Genomic DNA, 22,361 nt, shown 5'->3' with positions numbered 1-22,361 from the left:
TCTGCGGGTGTCATGTGCGTTTGGAGAGCCCCTGATGTACCTAAACTATTGAAACTCCCCACAAGTGACCCCATTTTGGACACTAGGCCCCCCACGGAACTTATCTAGATGTGTGGTGAGCACTTTGAACCCCCAAGTGCTTCACAGAAGTTTATAACGCTCGGACGTGAAAATAAAAAAATCATTTTTTTCCACAAAAATGATATTTTTGCCCCCAATTTTTTATTTTCCTAAGGGTAACAGGAGAAATTGGACCCCAAAAATTGATTTGCAATTTGACCTGAGTAGGCTGATACATGTGGGGGTAAAACACTGGGCGCATGGCAGAGCTTGGAAGGGAAGGAGCACCATTTGACTTTTTTAACTCAGAATTGGCTGGAATTGAGATCAGACGCCATGTTGCATTTGGAGAGCCCCTGATGTGCCCAAACAGTGGAAACCACCAATTATAACTCCAACCCTAACCCCAACACACCCCTAACCCTAATCTGAGCCCTAACCCTAGCCCTAACCCTAACGGGAAAATGGAAATAAATACATTTTTTAATTTTATTTTTCCCTAACTAAGGGGGTGATAACGGGGGGTTTGATTTACTATTTATGGCGGTTTTTATGTTTGGCAGCTGTCACACGCTAAAAGACGCTTTTTATTGTAAAAATAGTTTTTGCATCACCACATATTGAGAGCTATAATTTTTCCGTATTTTGACCCACCGAGTCATGTGAGGTCTTATTTTTTGCGGGACGAGTTGACGTTTTTATTGGTACCATTTTCGGGCACGTGACATTTTTTGATCACTTTTTATTCCGATTTTTGGGACGCAGAATGAACAAAAACCAGCGTTTCATGAATTTCTTTTGGGGGGGTGCGTTTACACCGTTCCGCGTGCGATAAAATTGATAAAGCGTTTTTATTCTTCGTGTCAGTACGGTTACAGCGATACCTTATTTAGGTCGTTTTTTTTATGTTTTGTTGGTTTTATGCAATGAAAACTATTTTATATAAAAAATAATTATTTTTGCATCGCTTTATTCTGCGAGCTATAACTTTTTTATTTTTTTGCTGATGATGCTGTTTGGCAGCTCGTTTTTTGCGGGACAAGATGTCGTTTTCAGCGGTACCATGGATATTTATATGCGTCTTTTTGATCGCGCGTTATTACACTTTTTGTTTGGTGGTATGATAACAAATCATTATTTTTTGCTTCGTTTTTTATTTTTATTTTTTAAGGGGTTCGCTAAAGGGGTTAACTAATGGGATAGTTTTATAGGGCGGGTCGTAACGGACGCGGCGATACCTAATATGTGTACTTTTATTGTTTTTTTTTTATTTCTAAAAAATGGATTTATTTGGGGGAATATTTTTTTTTTTTCTAATTTATTTGGCGATTTTTTTTAATTTATTTTAACATTTTTTTTTATTTTTTTTTTTACTTTATTAAATAGTCCCAGGTGGGACATCACTGTCCTGTGACAGATCGCTGATCTGTCACATCACAGATCACTGTGACAGATCAGCAATCTGTCACAGGCACTGCAGAAGGCTTCCTCATGCCTGCGCTTTGCAGGCACTGAGGAAGCCAGCTTCCTGCAGGCCCCCGAAGGCCCCCGTCGCCATCTTTGATTCGGGGGCCTGCAGGAAAGGAGCCCCCCGCAGCAGCGCTGCACATTGCGCTGCCGTGGGGGGCTCAAGGAAGCACGGAGGGAGCCCCCTCCCTGCCGATGCTTCCCTTTAACCCCCGGTACACCGTGATCATGTTTGATCGCGGTGTGCAAGGGGTTAACATGTTGGGGGCGGTCCGTGACCGCCCCTGACACATTGTGCCGGGTGTCAGCTGCGATAATCAGCTGACACCCGGCCGCGATCAGCGCCGCTCACCACGTGGGCGCCGCTGATCTCGGTAGACGTACTATCCCGTCCATGGGCATAGGGGCCCGGGTCCCATGGATGGGATAGTACGTCTCATGTCAGAAAGGGGTTAAAGTTCGGCTCACGATCGCCGAAATTGCAATATTCAACAATTTAATCATCGATTAAATCACCAAATATAGCCGAACATACCCAGCACAAAAGCCGGTGTTTCCCAACCTGTGTGACATTGTGGTAAACACGGACTAAAACTACATTATCCTATAACACAGCAAGTGAAGAGCTAAGCGGCCTATACACCAAGCACTTAACCGACCCAATTTAGAAAATAGGCATAAATGGATTAAAGCTAAAGCAGAATTTGACCTTTAGCTGGACAGACTAGAAAGAATAAGGGGGAACCAAAAAACATCTGAATTTTTTAGATACGGTAATAAGGCTGGTTCATTATTGGCTCGCTTGGCAAAAAGCCGAACACCTATGAGATTTATAGGTAGATTGAATGATCACAAAGGTTCACCACAAACAGACCCAAAAATCATAAATGACATCTGGCATAAATACTATAACACATTGTATGAACAAGAACCAGTAGATGGAGAAGAGGGGAAGACATTCCTAGATAGACTATCCCTCCCAACAGTCTCAGAAGGTGAGAAAGATTCAACTCTACAATAAGAAAGGAAGAGATAGTGGACACTATTAACTCCCTGAAAAATAGCGAGGCACCCGGACCAGATGGGCTGCCAGGGGAGTTCTGCAAAATATTAGTAGAAGAGGTTTCTTCTCCACTGGTGGCCGTTTTTATCAAATCCTAAAAGAAAAGGTATACCTGCCAACAGGAAATAGGGCCAATATTAAAGTACACTACCGTGTGACTATTCTAGCTGCAAATGTCTGGTTTGTAATGCAATATCTTCATAGGTGTAAGGAGGCCCATTTCCAACAACCATCACTACAGTGTTCTTATGGTACTTTGATAACTGTGTAAGAAGCTAATGGATGGTTAGATTACCATTGTGCAAGTATGTTAGCACAGCTGAAAACAGTTTGGCTGATTAGAGAAGCTATAAATCTGACCTTCCTTTGAGCTAGTTGAGAATCTGGAGCATTATATTTGTTGGTTCCATTAAACTCTCAAAATGGCCAGAAAAAAGGACTTTCGTGTGAAACTTGACAGTCTATTCTTGTTCTTAGAAATGAATTATTTGTGAGACATTGCCAGAAAACTGAAGAATTCCTACCACGGTGTGTACTACTCCCTTCAGAGGAGACGACAAACAGGCTCTAACCAGAGTAGAAAGTGAAGTAGGAGGCCCCACTGCACAACTGAGTAACAAGTACATTAGAGTCTGTAGTTTGAGAAATCGACGCCTCACAGGTCCTCAACTGGCAGCTTCATTAAATACACACAAAACACCAGTATCAACACCTACAGTGAAGAGGCGACTCCGGGATGCTGGCCTACAGGGCAAAGTGGAAAAGAAAAAGCCATATCTGAGACTGGCTAATAAAAGGAAAAGATTAATATGGGCAAAAGAACATAGACATTGGACAGAGGAAGATTGGAAAAAAGTGTTAAGGACAGACGAATCCAAGTTTGAGGTGTTTGGATCACACAGAAGAACATTTGTGAGACGCAGATTAACTGAAAAGATGATGAAAGAGTGCCTGACGCCATCTGTCAAGCATGGTGGAGGTAACGTGATGGTCAGGGGTTGCTTTGGTGATGGTAAAGTGTGAGATTTGTACAAGGTAAAAGGGATTTTGAATAAGGAAGGCTATCACTCCATTTTGCAACGCCATGCCATACTGTTATGGATGAGTCACCGAAGGAGGAAAAAACAAAAATAATAGCTAAGTCCAGAAAACCAGAGAAGTTGGAAGCTATCGGATTGCAGACCCCCTGAACCTATCCACAACAACTAGCAGTAGCCGTGGGGGGTTCCTACGGTGCCCTAGACCCCTCGATCACAGCCAGAGAACTAAATTAGCCTAAAGACAGAAAGGGGAAATCTAAACTGCCCCAGAGCAGCCCCCAAAGCAATAGGCAGCCCCCAACATATAATGACTGTGAAGCAAGATGAAAAACACTAACACAGATAGAAAGATAGGCTGAGCAAATGATGGGGCCCAAGCTAACTAAATAAGACAGGACAGAAAAGCTGCTGTCTGCAATCCGCAAAAACCCTATCCAAAAATGTACCAACAGACTGATAGGAGAAACAGGCCCTGAAGTCGCTAGGCTTCAAAAAGACTATATCAGCACTCAGGTAAATTCTTAAGACAGAGCCAAAGATCAACAGATCAGAGACAAAAATGGAATTCAGCTCACCCCTGGCCGGGGATGGCAGAACTCCCAAAAAACAAGGCAAACAAAACCAGAACTAAAGTGTACAAAAAGCAGAGCAAAACTTAGCTTTGAGAAGCAGAAATCAGACTGGTCTCCAAGAATGCAGCAGGAAGATCACCAGCAAGGCAGCAGGGCGTCGGCTGCCTTATATCCAGTCATCAGTTCCTGTGACCCAGTCATCATCTACCTGCTCAGCTGTTTGGTAATCAGCCTCACTACCTTCCTTCGCCAGAAGAGGGAGTTCATCAGACATCACTGGTGAAGGGAAAAATGAACTCACAACACCATACCCTGTGGACAGCGCTTGAATGGAGCCAATTTCATCCTACAACAGGACAATGACCCAAATTATGAAAGAACTATTTAGGGAAGAAGCTGGCAGCTGGTATTCTATCTGTAATGGAATGGCCAGGGCAGTCACCAGATCTCAACACCATTGAGCTGTTGTGGGAGCAGCTTGACCGTATGGCACGCAAAAAGTGCCCATCAAGACAAACCAACTTGTGGGAGAGGCTTCTGGAAGCATGGGGTGAAATTTCTCCAGATTACCTCAGCAAATTAACTGCTAGAATGCCAAAGGTTTGCAATGCTGGAATTGCAGCAAAGGGAGCATTCTCTGACAAAAGCAAAATTTGAAGGAGAAAATTATTATTTCAAATAAAAATCTTTTTTTCGAACCTTGTCAATGTCTGGACGAGATTTTAACCCCTTACAGACCGCTGACGGGATAGTACATCAGCGGTCAGTATCCTCTGCTTTGATGTGGGCTCCGGCGGTGAGCCCACTTCAAAACCTCGACATGTCAGCTGTTATAAACAGGTGACATGTGCCGGCAATAGGCGCGGGCGGAATCAAGATCTGCCCGCGCCTATTAACTAGTTAAATCCCACTGTCAAACACTGACAGCGGGCATTAAACTAGTATTTCCGGCGTCCAGCCGGAAATGAGCGTATCACCAACCCCCGTCACGTGATCGGGGGTCAGCGACGCGTTGCCATGACAATCAGAGGTCTCATAGAGACCTCTATGGTTGTTGCCGTCAGATTGCTATGAGTGCCACTCTGTTGTTGGCGCTCATAGCAATGCTGTATTACTGCTACATATGAGCGATCTGCTCATCTCCCATATGTAGCAGAGCCGATCAAGTATGGCATGCTTCTACTCTCCCGTGGAGACTATTGAAGCGTGCCAAAAATAAAAAAAAAGTGTTTAAAAATTAAAGAAAATAAAAATCATAAAAATTCAAATCACCCCCCTTTCGCCCCAATCAAAATAAACAATAAAAAAAATCAAACCTACAGATATTTGGTATCGCCGCATTCAGAATCGCCCGATCTATCAATAAAAAAAGGATTAACCCGACTGCTAAATGGCGTAGCGAGAAAAAAAATCAAAACGCCAGAATTACGGTTTTTTGGTCGCCGTGACATTGCATTAAAATGCAATAACGGGTGATCAAAAGAATGTATCTGCACAAATATGGTATCATTAAAAACATCAACTCGGCACGCAAAAAATAAGCCCTCACCAAGCACAAGATCACGAAAAATGGAGACGCTACGGGGCTCGAAAAATTGTGCTTATTTTTTAGCAAATTTTGGAATTTTTTTCCACCACTTGGATAAAAGAGAACCTAGACATGTTTGGAGTCTATGAACTCGTAATGAGCTGGAGAATCATGATGGCAGGGCAGTTTTAGCATTTAGTGAACTTAGCAAAAAAGCCAAACAAAAAAGTGAGGGTTTGCACTTTTTTTGCAATTTTACCGCATTTAGAATTTTTTTTCCCGGTTTTGAGTACAAGACATGATAAAACGAATGGTGTCGTTCAAAAGCACAACTCATCCTGCATACAGCCATACTGACGGAGAAATAAAAAAGTTATGGCTCTGGAAATAAGGGGAGCGAAAAATGAAAAAAGCTCCGTTCATTAAAGGGAGTCTGTCACCCCATTTTAGCCCTATCAGCTGCGGCCACCGCCATCAGGGGCTTATCTACAGCATTCTGTAATGCATTCTGTAATGCTGCAGATAAGCCCCTGATGTAACCTGAAAGATAAGAAAAACACGTGAGATTATACTCACCGGGGGGCGTTGCAGTCTGGTCCAGGGCCTCCCATCTTCATACGATGACGTCCTCCTCCTAACTTCTCCCTCGGCTGCCGCGCAGGCGTGCTTTATCGGTCCTGTAGAAGGCAGAGCAGAGTACTGCAGTGCGCAGGCGCGGGACCTCTGTGCCCTTCCCGGCCCCTCGCACTGCAGTACTTTACTCTGCCCTCTACAGGTCAGATCAGTACGCCTGCACAGGAGCCGAGGGAGAAGTTAGGAGGAGGACGTCATCGTATGAAGATGGGAGGCACCGTACGCCGGGGTGAGTATAATCTAACGTGTTTTCCTTATCTTTCGGGTTACATCGGGGCTTATCTACAGCATTACAGAATGCATTACAGAATGCTGCAGATAAGCCCCTTATGGCGGCGGCCCCAGCTTATAGTGCTAAAATGGGGTGACAGACTCCCTTTAAGTGGTTAAATTAATTTGGCAACTCAATAGATGAATAAAAGTCGGAGTTTTCATGGAAAACACAAAATTGTCTGGGTGACCCCAAACTTTGGAGCGGTCGTGTGTTACACAAGCGATTCCCCTGAGGGTTAATAATCCTCCCTGTCCCCTAGAGGTGGAGGGGGTAACATGGGGCCACTTGTGGGGTCTCTGCTGTTCTGGTGTCAGCGCTCTTCACACGTCACACGGCGTCCGCCGTCTATCCCAGTCACAATGGCGCCCCTTCCCTCCTGAGCCTGTGGGGTATCGGCACTCAGGAGACACGGCGCACTGTGCGGCCTCAGCGCTCCTGTCACCTTTAGGACAATGATACATTGGGGGGAAAGTCACATTTCTGTGAGGAAAACAGGAAAATTGTCATTTTTTCCTTCCACATTGCTGAAATTCCCGTCACACTGTCCGAATTCAGAGATTGTCCTGTCAGAAAGGAGAAGACAGGGAGCGAAAGGGTTAATAGGACTCACAGGAGGAACCGGCCCAGAAAGCAGAAGGTCCAGGAGTGTCCACCACATATATGGCTGCTCTGTGCACACAGGACCTGTAGTGACGTCATGCCCATGTGACCAGAAGGGGCGGTGCCTCCTCCTCCATAGAGCAGACGGGAGGAAGCTGTGGCCCCGCCCACACTGTCCAGCATTCACCATAGGAGAGCAGTGTGGAGAGCGCGCAGCAGAGGAGCGGAGCTTTCAGCGGGGAAGAGCGCGGAGGAGGGAGCAGCCGACACCCCGCAGAGGACAGAAAGAAGACGGTCTGTGGAGAGAGAGTGTGGGGGGGCAGAGGCTGGGCATGGGGTAACAGGCAGAGGCTGCCAATGTGGGGTGGGGAGAGGCGGAGCTGGCGCGTGGTGGACGGGAGCGGAGCCGGAGCTGGCACGTGGTGGACGGGAGCGGAGCCGGAGCTGGCACGTGGTGGACGGGAGCAGAGCTGGCGCGTGGTGGACGGGAGCAGAGCCGGAGCTGGAGTGTGGTGGACGGGGCGGAGCTGGCGCGTGGTGGACGGGAGCGGAGCCGGAGCTGGCACGTGGTGGACGGGAGCAGAGCTGGCGCGTGGTGGACGGGAGCAGAGCCGGAGCTGGAGTGTGGTGGACGGGAGCAGAGCTGGCGCGTGGTGGACGGGAGCAGAGCCGGAGCTGGCGCGTGGTGGACGGGAGCAGAGCCGGAGCTGGCGCGTGGTGGACGGGAGCAGAGCCGGAGCTGGCGCGTGGTGGACGGGAGCAGAGCCGGAGCTGGCGCGTGGTGGACGGGAGCAGAGCCGGAGCTGGCGCGTGGTGGACGGGAGCAGAGCCGGAGCTGGCGCGTGGTGGACGGGAGCAGAGCCGGAGCTGGCGCGTGGTGGACGGGAGCAGAGCCGGAGCTGGCGCGTGGTGGACGGGAGCAGAGCCGGAGCTGGCGCGTGGTGGACGGGAGCAGAGCCGGAGCTGGCGCGTGGTGGACGGGAGCAGAGCCGGAGCTGGCGCGTGGTGGACGGGAGCAGAGCCGGAGCTGGCGCGTGGTGGACGGGAGCAGAGCCGGAGCTGGCGCGTGGTGGACGGGAGCAGAGCCGGAGCTGGCGCGTGGTGGACGGGAGCAGAGCCGGAGCTGGCGCGTGGTGGACGGGAGCAGAGCCGGAGCTGGCGCGTGGTGGACGGGAGCAGAGCCGGAGCTGGCGCGTGGTGGACGGGAGCAGAGCCGGAGCTGGCGCGTGGTGGACGGGAGCAGAGCCGGAGCTGGCGCGTGGTGGACGGGAGCGGAGCCGGAGCCGGCGCGTGGTGGACGGGAGCGGAGCCGGAGCTGGCGCGTGGTGGATGGGAGCAGAGCTGGCATGTGGTGGACGGGAGCAGAGCTGGAGTGTGGTGGACGGGGCGGAGCTGGCGCGTGGTGGACGGGGCGGAGCTGGCGTGTGGTGGACGGGGCAGAGCCGGAGCTGGCACGTGGTGGATGGGAGCAGAGCCGGAGCTAGAGTGTGGTGGACGGGGGCGGAGCTGGCGCGTGGTGGACAGGAGCAGAGCCGGAGCTGGCGTGTGGTGGACGGGAGCAGAGCCGGAGCTGGCGTGTGGTGTACGGGGGCGGAGCTGGCGCGTGGTGGACGGGAGCAGAGCCGGAGCTGGCGCGTGGTGGACGGGAGCAGAGCCGGAGCTGGCGCGTGGTGGACGGGAGCAGAGCCGGAGCTGGCGCGTGGTGGACGGGAGCAGAGCCGGAGCTGGCGCGTGGTGGACGGGAGCAGAGCCGGAGCTGGCGCGTGGTGGACGGGAGCAGAGCCGGAGCTGGCGCGTGGTGGACGGGAGCAGAGCCGGAGCTGGCGCGTGGTGGACGGGAGCAGAGCCGGAGCTGGCGCGTGGTGGACGGGAGCAGAGCCGGAGCTGGCGCGTGGTGGACGGGAGCAGAGCCGGAGCTGGCGCGTGGTGGACGGGAGCAGAGCCGGAGCTGGCGCGTGGTGGACGGGAGCAGAGCCGGAGCTGGCGCGTGGTGGAAGGGAGCAGAGCCGGAGCTGGCGCGTGGTGGACGGGAGCAGAGCCGGAGCTGGCGCGTGGTGGACGGGAGCAGAGCCGGAGCTGGCGCGTGGTGGACGGGAGCAGAGCCGGAGCTGGCGCGTGGTGGACGGGAGCAGAGCCGGAGCTGGCGCGTGGTGGACGGGAGCAGAGCCGGAGCTGGCGCGTGGTGGACGGGAGCAGAGCCGGAGCTGGCGCGTGGTGGACGGGAGCAGAGCCGGAGCTGGCGCGTGGTGGACGGGAGCAGAGCCGGAGCTGGCGCGTGGTGGACGGGAGCAGAGCCGGAGCTGGCGCGTGGTGGACGGGAGCAGAGCCGGAGCTGGCGCGTGGTGGACGGGAGCAGAGCCGGAGCCGGCGTGTGGTGGACGGGAGCGGAGCCGGCGTGTGGTGGACGGAAGCGGAGGCGGAGCTGGCGCGTGGTGGACGGGAGCAGAGCCGGAGCTGGAGCGTGGTGGACGGGAGCAGAGCCGGAGCTGGAGTGTGGTGGACGGGGGCGGAGCTGGCACGTGGTGGACGGGAGCAGAGCCGGAGCGTGGTGGACGGGAGCAGAGCCGGAGCTGGCGCGTGGTGGACGGGAGCAGAGCCGGAGCTGGCGCGTGGTGGACGGGAGCAGAGCCGGAGCTGGAGCGTGGTGGACGGGAGCAGAGCCGGAGCTGGAGTGTGGTGGACGGGGGCGGAGCTGGCACGTGGTGGACGGGAGCAGAGCCGGAGCGTGGTGGACGGGAGCAGAGCCGGAGCTGGCGCGTGGTGGACGGGAGCAGAGCCGGAGCTGGCGCGTGGTGGACGGGGACGGAGCTGGCGCGTGGTGGACCGGAGCAGAGCCGGAGCGTGGTGGACGGGAGCGGAGCCGGCGCGTGGTGGACGGGAGCGGAGCCGGAGCCGGCGCGTGGTGGACGGGAGCGGAGGCAGAGCCGGCGCGTGGTGGACGGGAGCGGAGGCAGAGCCGGCGCGTGGTGGACGGGAGCGGAGGCGGAGCCGGCGTGTGGTGGACGGGAGCGGAGGCGGAGCCGGCGTGTGGTGGACGGGAGCAGAGCCGGAGCTGGAGTGTGGTGGACGGGAGCGGAGGCGGAGCCGGCGTGTGGTGGACGGGAGCAGAGCCGGAGCTGGAGTGTGGTGGACGGGGGTGGAGCTGGCGCGTGGTGGACGGGAGCAGAGCCAGAGCTGGCGCGTGGTGGACGGGAGCAGAGCTGGAGCTGGCTCGTGGTGGACGGGAGCAGAGCCGGCGCGTGGTGGACGGGAGCAGAGCCGGAGCTGGCGCGTGGTGGACGGGAGCAGAGCTGGCGCGTGGTGGACGGGAGCAGAGCCGGAGCGTGGTGGACGGGAGCAGAGCCGGAGCGTGGTGGACGGGAGCAGAGCCGGAGCCGGCGCGTGGTGGACGGGAGCGGAGCCGGAGCCGGCGCGTGGTGGACGGGAGCCGGAGCCGGCGCGTGGTGGACGGGAGCGGAGCCGGAGCCGGCACGTGGTGGACAGGAGCGGAGGCAGAGCCGGCGTGTGGTGGACGGGAGCGGAGGCGGAGCCGGCGTGTGGTGGACGGGAGCGGAGGCGGAGCTGGCGTGTGGTGGACGGGAGCGGAGGCGGAGCTGGCGTGTGGTGGACGGGAGCGGAGGCGGAGCTGGAGTGTGGTGGACGGGGTGGAGCTGGCGCATGGTGGACGGGGGCGGAGCTGGCGCGTGGTGGATGGGGCGGAGCCGGAGCTGGCGCGTGGTGGATGGGAGCAGAGCCGGAGCTGGCGTGTGGTGTACGGGGGCGGAGCTGGCGCGTGGTGGACGGGAGCAGAGCCGGAGCTGGCGCGTGGTGGACGGGAGCAGAGCCGGAGCTGGCGCGTGGTGGACGGGAGCAGAGCCGGAGCTGGCGCGTGGTGGACGGGAGCAGAGCCGGAGCTGGCGCGTGGTGGACGGGAGCAGAGCCGGAGCTGGCGCGTGGTGGACGGGAGCAGAGCCGGAGCTGGCGCGTGGTGGACGGGAGCAGAGCCGGAGCTGGCGCGTGGTGGACGGGAGCAGAGCCGGAGCGTGGTGGACGGGAGCAGAGCCGGAGCCGGAGCGTGGTGGACGGGAGCAGAGCCGGAGCCGGCGCGTGGTGGACGGGAGCGGAGCCGGCGTGTGGTGGACGGAAGCGGAGGCGGAGCTGGCGCGTGGTGGACGGGAGCAGAGCCAGAGCTGGCGTGTGGTGGACGGGAGCAGAGCCGGAGCTGGCGCATGGTGGACGGGAGCAGAGCCGGAGCTGGCGCATGGTGGACGGGAGCGGAGCTGGCGCGTGGTGGACGGGAGCGGAGCCGGAGCTGGCGCGTGGTGGATGGGAGCAGAGCTGGCGTGTGGTGGACGGGAGCAGAGCTGGAGTGTGGTGGACGGGGGCGGAGCTGCCGTGTGGTGGACGGGGGCGGAGCCGGAGCTGGCACGTGGTGGACGGGAGCAGAGCCGGAGCTAGAGTGTGGTGGACGGGGGCGGAGCTGGCGCGTGGTGGACGGGAGCAGAGCGGGAGCTGGCGCGTGGTGGACGGGAGCAGAGCCGGAGCTAGAGTGTGGTGGACGGGGGCGGAGCTGGCGCGTGGTGGACGGGAGCAGAGCCGGAGCTGGCGCGTGGTGGACGGGAGCAGAGCTGGAGCTGGCGCGTGGTGGACGGGAGCAGAGCCGGAGCTGGCGCGTGGTGGACGGGAGCAGAGCCGGAGCTGGCGCGTGGTGGACGGGGGCGGAGCTGGCGCGTGGTGGACGGGGGCGGAGCCGGAGCTGGCGCGTGGTGGACGGGAGCAGAGCTGGCGCGTGGTGGACGGGAGCAGAGCTGGCGCGTGGTGGACGGGAGCAGAGCTGGCGCGTGGTGGACGGGAGCAGAGCTGGAGTGTGGTGGACGGGGCGGAGCTGGCGCGTGGTGGACGGGGGCGGAGCTGGCGTGTGGTGGACGGGGGCGGAGCCAAAGCTGGCGCGTGGTGGACGGGAGCAGAGCCGGAGCTGGAGTGTGGTGGACGGGGGCGGAGCTGGCGCGTGGTGGACGGGAGCAGAGCCGGAGCTGGAGTGTGGTGGACGGGGGCGGAGCCGGCGCGTGGTGGACGGGAGCGGAGCCGGAGCTGGCGCGTGGTGGACGGGAGCAGAGCCGGAGCTGGCGCGTGGTGGACGGGAGCAGAGCCGGAGCTGGCGCGTGGTGGACGGGAGCAGAGCCGGAGCTGGCGCGTGGTGGACGGGAGCAGAGCCGGAGCTGGCGCGTGGTGGACGGGAGCAGAGCCGGAGCTGGCGCGTGGTGGACGGGAGCAGAGCCGGAGCTGGCGCGTGGTGGACGGGAGCAGAGCCGGAGCTGGCGCGTGGTGGACGGGAGCAGAGCCGGAGCTGGCGCGTGGTGGACGGGAGCAGAGCCGGAGCTGGCGCGTGGTGGACGGGAGCAGAGCCGGAGCTGGCGCGTGGTGGACGGGAGCAGAGCCGGAGCTGGCGCGTGGTGGACGGGAGCAGAGCCGGAGCTGGCGCGTGGTGGACGGGAGCAGAGCCGGAGCTGGCGCGTGGTGGACGGGAGCAGAGCCGGAGCGTGGTGGACGGGAGCAGAGCCGGAGCTGGCGCGTGGTGGACGGGAGCAGAGCCGGAGCTGGCGCGTGGTGGACGGGGACGGAGCTGGCGCGTGGTGGACCGGAGCAGAGCCGGAGCGTGGTGGACGGGAGCGGAGCCGGCGCGTGGTGGACGGGACCGGAGCCGGCGCGTGGTGGACGGGAGCGGAGGCAGAGCCGGCGTGTGGTGGACGGGAGCGGAGGCGGAGCCGGCGCGTGGTGGACGGGAGCAGAGCCGGAGCTGGCGCGTGGTGGACGGGAGCAGAGCTGGCGCGTGGTGGACGGGAGCGGAGGCGGAGCTGGCGCGTGGTGGACGGGAGCGGAGCCGGAGCTGGCGCGTGGTGGACGGGAGCAGAGCTGGCGCGTGGTGGACGGGAGCAGAGCTGGAGTGTGGTGGACGGGGCGGAGCTGGCGCGTGGTGGACGGGGGCGGAGCTGGCGTGTGGTGGACGGGGGCGGAGCCAAAGCTGGCGCGTGGTGGACGGGAGCAGAGCCGGAGCTGGAGTGTGGGGGGCGGAGCTGGCGCGTGGTGGACGGGAGCAGAGCCGGAGCTGGCGTGTGGTGGATGGAAGCGGAGGCGGAGCTGGCGCGTGGTGGACGGGAGCGGAGCCGGAGCTGGCGTGTGGTGGACGGGAGCAGAGCCGGAGCTGGCGCGTGGTGGACGGGAGCAGAGCCGGAGCTGGCGCGTGGTGGACGGGAGCAGAGCCGGAGCTGGCGCGTGGTGGACGGGAGCAGAGCCGGAGCTGGCGCGTGGTGGACGGGAGCAGAGCTGGCGCGTGGTGGACGGGAGCGGAGCCGGAGCTGGCGCGTGGTGGATGGGAGCAGAGCTGGCGCGTGGTGGACGGGAGCAGAGCTGGAGTGTGGTGGACGGGGCGGAGCTGGCGCGTGGTGGACGGGGCGGAGCTGGCGTGTGGTGGACGGGGGCGGAGCCAAAGCTGGCGTGTGGTGGACGGGAGCAGAGCCGGAGCTGGAGTGTGGTGGACGGGGGCGGAGCTGGCGCGTGGTGGACGGGAGCAGAGCCGGAGCTGGCGCGTGGTGGACGGGAGCAGAGCCGGAGCTGGAGTGTGGTGGACGGGGGCGGAGCTGGCACATGGTGGACGGGAGCAGAGCCGGAGCGTGGTGGACGGGAGCAGAGCCGGAGCTGGCGCGTGGTGGACGGGAGCAGAGCCGGAGCTGGCGCGTGGTGGACGGGGACGGAGCTGGCGCGTGGTGGACCGGAGCAGAGCCGGAGCGTGGTGGACGGGAGCGGAGCCGGCGCGTGGTGGACGGGAGCGGAGCCGGCGCGTGGTGGACGGGAGCGGAGCCGGCGCGTGGTGGACGGGAGCGGAGGCAGAGCCGGCGCGTGGTGGACGGGAGCGGAGGCGGAGCCGGCGTGTGGTGGACGGGAGCAGAGCCGGAGCTGGAGTGTGGTGGACGGGGGTGGAGCTGGCGCGTGGTGGACGGGAGCAGAGCCAGAGCTGGCGCGTGGTGGACGGGAGCAGAGCCGGAGCTGGCTCGTGGTGGACGGGAGCAGAGCCGGAGCTGGCGCGTGGTGGACGGGAGCAGAGCCGGAGCTGGCGCGTGGTGGACGGGAGCAGAGCTGGCGCGTGGTGGACGGGAGCAGAGCCGGAGCGTGGTGGATGGGAGCGGAGCCGGAGCCGGCGCGTGGTGGACGGGAGCGGAGCCGGAGCCGGCGCGTGGTGGACGGGAGCTGAGCCGGCGCGTGGTGGACGGGAGCGGAGCCGGAGCCGGCACGTGGTGGACAGGAGCGGAGGCAGAGCCGGCGTGTGGTGGACGGGAGCGGAGGCGGAGCCGGCGTGTGGTGGACGGGAGCGGAGGCGGAGCTGGCGTGTGGTGGACGGGAGCGGAGGCGGAGCTGGAGTGTGGTGGACGGGGTGGAGCTGGCGCATGGTGGACGGGGGCGGAGCTGGCGCGTGGTGGATGGGGCGGAGCCGGAGCTGGCGCGTGGTGGATGGGAGCAGAGCCGGAGCTGGCGTGTGGTGTACGGGGGCGGAGCTGGCGCGTGGTGGACGGGAGCAGAGCCGGAGCTGGCGCGTGGTGGACGGGAGCAGAGCCGGAGCTGGCGCGTGGTGGACGGGAGCAGAGCCGGAGCTGGCGCGTGGTGGACGGGAGCAGAGCCGGAGCTGGCGCGTGGTGGACGGGAGCAGAGCCGGAGCGTGGTGGACGGGAGCAGAGCCGGAGCCGGCGCGTGGTGGACGGGAGCAGAGCCGGAGCCGGCGCGTGGTGGACGGGAGCAGAGCCGGAGCCGGCGCGTGGTGGACGGGAGCAGAGCCGGAGCCGGCGCGTGGTGGACGGGAGCAGAGCCGGAGCCGGCGCGTGGTGGACGGGAGCAGAGCCGGAGCCGGCGCGTGGTGGACGGGAGCAGAGCCGGAGCCGGCGCGTGGTGGACGGGAGCAGAGCCGGAGCCGGCGCGTGGTGGACGGGAGCAGAGCCGGAGCCGGCGCGTGGTGGACGGAAGCGGAGGCGGAGCTGGCGCGTGGTGGACGGGAGCAGAGCCGGAGCTGGCGTGTGGTGGACGGGAGCAGAGCCGGAGCTGGCGCGTGGTGGACGGGAGCAGAGCCGGAGCTGGCGCATGGTGGACGGGAGCGGAGCTGGCGCGTGGTGGACGGGAGCGGAGCCGGAGCTGGCGCGTGGTGGATGGGAGCAGAGCTGGCGTGTGGTGGACGGGAGCAGAGCTGGAGTGTGGTGGACGGGGGCGGAGCTGCCGTGTGGTGGACGGGGGCGGAGCCGGAGCTGGCACGTGGTGGACGGGAGCAGAGCCGGAGCTAGAGTGTGGTGGACGGGGGCGGAGCTGGCGCGTGGTGGACGGGAGCAGAGCCGGAGCTGGCGCGTGGTGGACGGGAGCAGAGCCGGAGCTAGAGTGTGGTGGACGGGGGCGGAGCTGGCGCGTGGTGGACGGGAGCAGAGCCGGAGCTGGCGCGTGGTGGACGGGAGCAGAGCTGGCGCGTGGTGGACGGGAGCAGAGCCGGAGCTGGCGCGTGGTGGACGGGAGCAGAGCCGGAGCTGGCGCGTGGTGGACGGGGGCGGAGGCGGAGCTGGCGCGTGGTGGACGGGAGCGGAGCCGGCGCGTGGTGGACGGGAGCAGAGCTGGCGCGTGGTGGACGGGAGCAGAGCTGGCGCGTGGTGGACGGGAGCAGAGCTGGAGTGTGGTGGACGGGGCGGAGCTGGCGCGTGGTGGACGGGGGCGGAGCTGGCGTGTGGTGGACGGGGGCGGAGCCAAAGCTGGCGCGTGGTGGACGGGAGCAGAGCCGGAGCTGGAGTGTGGTGGACGGGGGCGGAGCTGGCGCGTGGTGGACGGGAGCAGAGCCGGAGCTGGAGTGTGGTGGACGGGGGCGGAGCCGGCACGTGGTGGACGGGAGCAGAGCCGGAGCGTGGTGGACGGGAGCAGAGCCGGAGCTGGCGCGTGGTGGACGGGAGCAGAGCCGGAGCTGGAGTGTGGTGGACGGGGGCGGAGCTGGCACGTGGTGGACGGGAGCAGAGCCGGAGCGTGGTGGACGGGAGCAGAGCCGGAGCTGGCGCGTGGTGGACGGGAGCAGAGCCGGAGCTGGCGCGTGGTGGACGGGGACGGAGCTGGCGCGTGGTGGACCGGAGCAGAGCCGGAGCGTGGTGGACGGGAGCGGAGCCGGAGCTGGCGCGTGGTGGACGGGAGCAGAGCCGGAGCTGGCGCGTGGTGGACGGGAGCAGAGCCGGAGCTGGCGCGTGGTGGACGGGAGCAGAGCCGGAGCTGGCGCGTGGTGGACGGGAGCAGAGCCGGAGCTGGCGCGTGGTGGACGGGAGCAGAGCCGGAGCTGGCGCGTGGTGGACGGGAGCAGAGCCGGAGCTGGCGCGTGGTGGACGGGAGCAGAGCCGGAGCTGGCGCGTGGTGGACGGGAGCAGAGCCGGAGCTGGCGCGTGGTGGACGGGGGCGGAGCTGGCACGTGGTGGACGGGAGCAGAGCCGGAGCGTGGTGGACGGGAGCAGAGCCGGAGCTGGCGCGTGGTGGACGGGAGCAGAGCCGGAGCTGGCGCGTGGTGGACGGGGACGGAGCTGGCGCGTGGTGGACCGGAGCAGAGCCGGAGCGTGGTGGACGGGAGCGGAGCCGGCGCGTGGTGGACGGGACCGGAGCCGGAGCCGGCGCGTGGTGGACGGGAGCGGAGGCAGAGCCGGCGCGTGGTGGACGGGAGCGGAGGCAGAGCCGGCGCGTGGTGGACGGGAGCGGAGGCGGAGCTGGCGCGTGGTGGACGGGAGCGGAGCCGGAGCTGGCGCGTGGTGGACGGGAGCAGAGCTGGAGCTGGCGCGTGGTGGACGGGAGCAGAGCCGGAGCTGGCGCGTGGTGGACGGGGGCGGAGCTGGCGCGTGGTGGACGGGAGCAGAGCCGGAGCGTGGTGGATGGGAGCGGAGCCGGAGCCGGCGCGTGGTGGACGGGAGCGGAGCCGGCGCGTGGTGGACGGGAGCGGAGCCGGCGCGTGGTGGACGGGAGCGGAGCCGGCGCGTGGTGGACGGGAGCGGAGCCGGCGCGTGGTGGACAGGAGCGGAGGCAGAGCCGGCGTGTGGTGGACGGGAGCGGAGGCGGAGCCGGCGTGTGGTGGACGGGAGCGGAGGCGGAGCTGGCGTGTGGTGGACGGGAGCGGAGGCGGAGCTGGCGTGTGGTGGATGGGAGCGGAGGCGGAGCTGGAGTGTGGTGGACAGGGTGGAGCTGGCGCATGGTGGACGGGGGCGGAGCTGGCGCGTGGTGGATGGGGCGGAGCCGGAGCTGGCGCGTGGTGGACGGGAGCAGAGCCGGAGCTGGCGTGTGGTGTACGGGGGCGGAGCTGGCGCGTGGTGGACGGGAGCAGAGCCGGAGCTGGCGCGTGGTGGACGGGAGCAGAGCCGGAGCTGGCGCGTGGTGGACGGGAGCAGAGCCGGAGCTGGCGCGTGGTGGACGGGAGCAGAGCCGGAGCTGGCGCGTGGTGGACGGGAGCAGAGCCGGAGCTGGCGCGTGGTGGACGGGAGCAGAGCCGGAGCTGGCGCGTGGTGGACGGGAGCAGAGCCGGAGCCGGCGCGTGGTGGACGGGAGCAGAGCCGGAGCCGGCGCGTGGTGGACGGGAGCAGAGCCGGAGCCGGCGCGTGGTGGACGGGAGCAGAGCCGGCGTGTGGTGGACGGGAGCGGAGGCGGAGCTGGCGCGTGGTGGACGGGAGCAGAGCCGGAGCTGGCGTGTGGTGGACGGGAGCAGAGCCGGAGCTGGCGCATGGTGGATGGGAGCAGAGCCGGAGCTGGCGCATGGTGGACGGGAGCGGAGCTGGCGCGTGGTGGACGGGAGCGGAGCCGGAGCTGGCGCGTGGTGGATGGGAGCAGAGCTGGCGTGTGGTGGACGGGAGCAGAGCTGGAGTGTGGTGGACGGGGGCGGAGCCGGAGCTGGCACGTGGTGGACGGGAGCAGAGCCGGAGCTAGAGTGTGGTGGACGGGGGCGGAGCTGGCGCGTGGTGGACGGGAGCAGAGCCGGAGCTAGAGTGTGGTGGACGGGGGCGGAGCTGGCGCGTGGTGGACGGGAGCAGAGCCGGAGCTGGCGCGTGGTGGACGGGAGCAGAGCTGGAGCTGGCGCGTGGTGGACGGGAGCAGAGCCGGAGCTGGCGCGTGGTGGACGGGAGCAGAGCCGGAGATGGCGCGTGGTGGACGGGGGCGGAGCTGGCGCGTGGTGGACGGGGGCGGAGGCGGAGCTGGCGTGTGGTGGACGGGAGCGGAGCCGGAGCTGGCGCGTGGTGGACGGGAGCAGAGCTGGCGCGTGGTGGACGGGAGCAGAGCTGGCGCGTGGTGGACGGGAGCAGAGCTGGCGCGTGGTGGACGGGGGCGGAGCTGGCGTGTGGTGGACGGGGGCGGAGCCAAAGCTGGCGCGTGGTGGACGGGAGCAGAGCCGGAGCTGGAGTGTGGTGGACGGGGGCGGAGCTGGCGCGTGGTGGACGGGAGCAGAGCCGGAGCTGGCGTGTGGTGGATGGAAGCGGAGGCGGAGCTGGCGCGTGGTGGACGGGAGCGGAGCCGGAGCTGGCGTGTGGTGGACGGGAGCAGAGCCGGAGCTGGCGTGTGGTGGACGGGAGCAGAGCCGGAGCTGGCGCGTGGTGGACGGGAGCAGAGCCGGAGCTGGCGCGTGGTGGACGGGAGCAGAGCCGGAGCTGGCGCGTGGTGGACGGGAGCAGAGCTGGCGCGTGGTGGACGGGAGCGGAGCCGGAGCTGGCGCGTGGTGGATGGGAGCAGAGCTGGCGCGTGGTGGACGGGAGCAGAGCTGGAGTGTGGTGGACGGGGCGGAGCTGGCGCGTGGTGGACGGGGCGGAGCTGGCGTGTGGTGGACGGGGGCGGAGCCAAAGCTGGCGTGTGGTGGACGGGAGCAGAGCCGGAGCTGGAGTGTGGTGGACGGGGGCGGAGCTGGCGCGTGGTGGACGGGAGCAGAGCCGGAGCTGGCGCGTGGTGGACGGGAGCAGAGCCGGAGCTGGAGTGTGGTGGACGGGGGCGGAGCTGGCACGTGGTGGACGGGAGCAGAGCCGGAGCGTGGTGGACGGGAGCAGAGCCGGAGCTGGCGCGTGGTGGACGGGAGCAGAGCCGGAGCTGGCGCGTGGTGGACGGGGACGGAGCTGGCGCGTGGTGGACGGGGACGGAGCTGGCGCGTGGTGGACGGGAGCAGAGCCGGAGCTGGCGCGTGGTGGACGGGAGCAGAGCCGGCGCGTGGTGGACGGGAGCAGAGCCGGAGCTGGCGCGTGGTGGACGGGGGCGGAGCTGGCACGTGGTGGACGGGAGCAGAGCCGGAGCGTGGTGGACGGGAGCAGAGCCGGAGCTGGCGCGTGGTGGACGGGAGCAGAGCCGGAGCTGGCGCGTGGTGGACGGGGACGGAGCTGGCGCGTGGTGGACCGGAGCAGAGCCGGAGCGTGGTGGACGGGAGCGGAGCCGGCGCGTGGTGGACGGGACCGGAGCCGGAGCCGGCGCGTGGTGGACGGGAGCGGAGGCAGAGCCGGCGCGTGGTGGACGGGAGCGGAGGCAGAGCCGGCGCGTGGTGGACGGGAGCGGAGGCGGAGCTGGCGCGTGGTGGACGGGAGCAGAGCCGGAGCTGGCGCGTGGTGGACGGGAGCAGAGCTGGAGCTGGCGCGTGGTGGACGGGAGCAGAGCCGGAGCTGGCGCGTGGTGGACGGGGGCGGAGCTGGCGCGTGGTGGACGGGAGCAGAGCCGGAGCGTGGTGGATGGGAGCGGAGCCGGAGCCGGCGCGTGGTGGACGGGAGCGGAGCCGGCGCGTGGTGGACGGGAGCGGAGCCGGCGCGTGGTGGACGGGAGCGGAGCCGGCGCGTGGTGGACGGGAGCGGAGCCGGCGCGTGGTGGACAGGAGCGGAGGCAGAGCCGGCGTGTGGTGGACGGGAGCGGAGGCGGAGCCGGCGTGTGGTGGACGGGAGCGGAGGCGGAGCTGGCGTGTGGTGGACGGGAGCGGAGGCGGAGCTGGCGTGTGGTGGATGGGAGCGGAGGCGGAGCTGGAGTGTGGTGGACAGGGTGGAGCTGGCGCATGGTGGACGGGGGCGGAGCTGGCGCGTGGTGGATGGGGCGGAGCCGGAGCTGGCGCGTGGTGGACGGGAGCAGAGCCGGAGCTGGCGTGTGGTGTACGGGGGCGGAGCTGGCGCGTGGTGGACGGGAGCAGAGCCGGAGCTGGCGCGTGGTGGACGGGAGCAGAGCCGGAGCTGGCGCGTGGTGGACGGGAGCAGAGCCGGAGCTGGCGCGTGGTGGACGGGAGCAGAGCCGGAGCTGGCGCGTGGTGGACGGGAGCAGAGCCGGAGCTGGCGCGTGGTGGACGGGAGCAGAGCCGGAGCCGGCGCGTGGTGGACGGGAGCAGAGCCGGAGCCGGCGCGTGGTGGACGGGAGCAGAGCCGGAGCCGGCGCGTGGTGGACGGGAGCAGAGCCGGCGTGTGGTGGACGGGAGCGGAGGCGGAGCTGGCGCGTGGTGGACGGGAGCAGAGCCGGAGCTGGCGTGTGGTGGACGGGAGCAGAGCCGGAGCTGGCGCATGGTGGATGGGAGCAGAGCCGGAGCTGGCGCATGGTGGACGGGAGCGGAGCTGGCGCGTGGTGGACGGGAGCGGAGCCGGAGCTGGCGCGTGGTGGATGGGAGCAGAGCTGGCGTGTGGTGGACGGGAGCAGAGCTGGAGTGTGGTGGACGGGGGCGGAGCCGGAGCTGGCACGTGGTGGACGGGAGCAGAGCCGGAGCTAGAGTGTGGTGGACGGGGGCGGAGCTGGCGCGTGGTGGACGGGAGCAGAGCCGGAGCTAGAGTGTGGTGGACGGGGGCGGAGCTGGCGCGTGGTGGACGGGAGCAGAGCCGGAGCTGGCGCGTGGTGGACGGGAGCAGAGCTGGAGCTGGCGCGTGGTGGACGGGAGCAGAGCCGGAGCTGGCGCGTGGTGGACGGGAGCAGAGCCGGAGCTGGCGCGTGGTGGACGGGGGCGGAGCTGGCGCGTGGTGGACGGGGGCGGAGGCGGAGCTGGCGTGTGGTGGACGGGAGCGGAGCCGGAGCTGGCGCGTGGTGGACGGGAGCAGAGCTGGCGCGTGGTGGACGGGAGCAGAGCTGGAGTGTGGTGGACGGGGCGGAGCTGGCGCGTGGTGGACGGGGGCGGAGCTGGCGTGTGGTGGACGGGGGCGGAGCCAAAGCTGGCGCGTGGTGGACGGGAGCAGAGCCGGAGCTGGAGTGTGGTGGACGGGGGCGGAGCTGGCGCGTGGTGGACGGGAGCAGAGCCGGAGCTGGCGTGTGGTGGATGGAAGCGGAGGCGGAGCTGGCGCGTGGTGGACGGGAGCGGAGCCGGAGCTGGCGTGTGGTGGACGGGAGCAGAGCCGGAGCTGGCGCGTGGTGGACGGGAGCAGAGCCGGAGCTGGCGCGTGGTGGACGGGAGCAGAGCCGGAGCTGGCGCGTGGTGGACGGGAGCAGAGCTGGCGCGTGGTGGACGGGAGCGGAGCCGGAGCTGGCGCGTGGTGGATGGGAGCAGAGCTGGCGCGTGGTGGACGGGAGCAGAGCTGGAGTGTGGTGGACGGGGCGGAGCTGGCGCGTGGTGGACGGGGCGGAGCTGGCGTGTGGTGGACGGGGGCGGAGCCAAAGCTGGCGTGTGGTGGACGGGAGCAGAGCCGGAGCTGGAGTGTGGTGGACGGGGGCGGAGCTGGCGCGTGGTGGACGGGAGCAGAGCCGGAGCTGGCGCGTGGTGGACGGGAGCAGAGCCGGAGCTGGAGTGTGGTGGACGGGGGCGGAGCTGGCACGTGGTGGACGGGAGCAGAGCCGGAGCGTGGTGGACGGGAGCAGAGCCGGAGCTGGCGCGTGGTGGACGGGAGCAGAGCCGGAGCTGGCGCGTGGTGGACGGGGACGGAGCTGGCGCGTGGTGGACGGGGACGGAGCTGGCGCGTGGTGGACCGGAGCAGAGCCGGAGCGTGGTGGACGGGAGCGGAGCCGGCGCGTGGTGGACGGGAGCGGAGCCGGAGCCGGCGCGTGGTGGACGGGAGCGGAGGCGGAGCCGGCGTGTGGTGGACGGGAGCGGAGGCGGAGCCGGCGTGTGGTGGACGGGAGCGGAGGCGGAGCTGGCGTGTGGTGGACGGGAGCGGAGGCGGAGCTGGCGCGTGGTGGACGGGAG

At 64.8% G+C, this 22,361-nt stretch overlaps 1 protein-coding gene across 1 annotated transcript in view; it reads right to left on the bottom strand.

The window, feature by feature from the left end:
- Positions 1–22,361, bottom strand: part of LOC141060199 (oocyte zinc finger protein XlCOF8.4-like) — a 115,748-nt gene that overhangs the window by 31,900 nt on the left and 61,487 nt on the right. The gene's annotated exons all lie outside the window — the stretch shown is intronic.

The sequence above is a fragment of the Dendrobates tinctorius genome, unplaced genomic scaffold (genome assembly GCF_039654945.1).
Source record: "Dendrobates tinctorius isolate UK_male_01 unplaced genomic scaffold, ASM3965494v1 ptg000233l, whole genome shotgun sequence".
NCBI lineage: Eukaryota > Metazoa > Chordata > Amphibia > Anura > Dendrobatidae > Dendrobates > Dendrobates tinctorius.
Note: the sequence above shows the minus strand (reverse complement) of the source record. Positions and strands in the feature narration are given on the sequence as shown.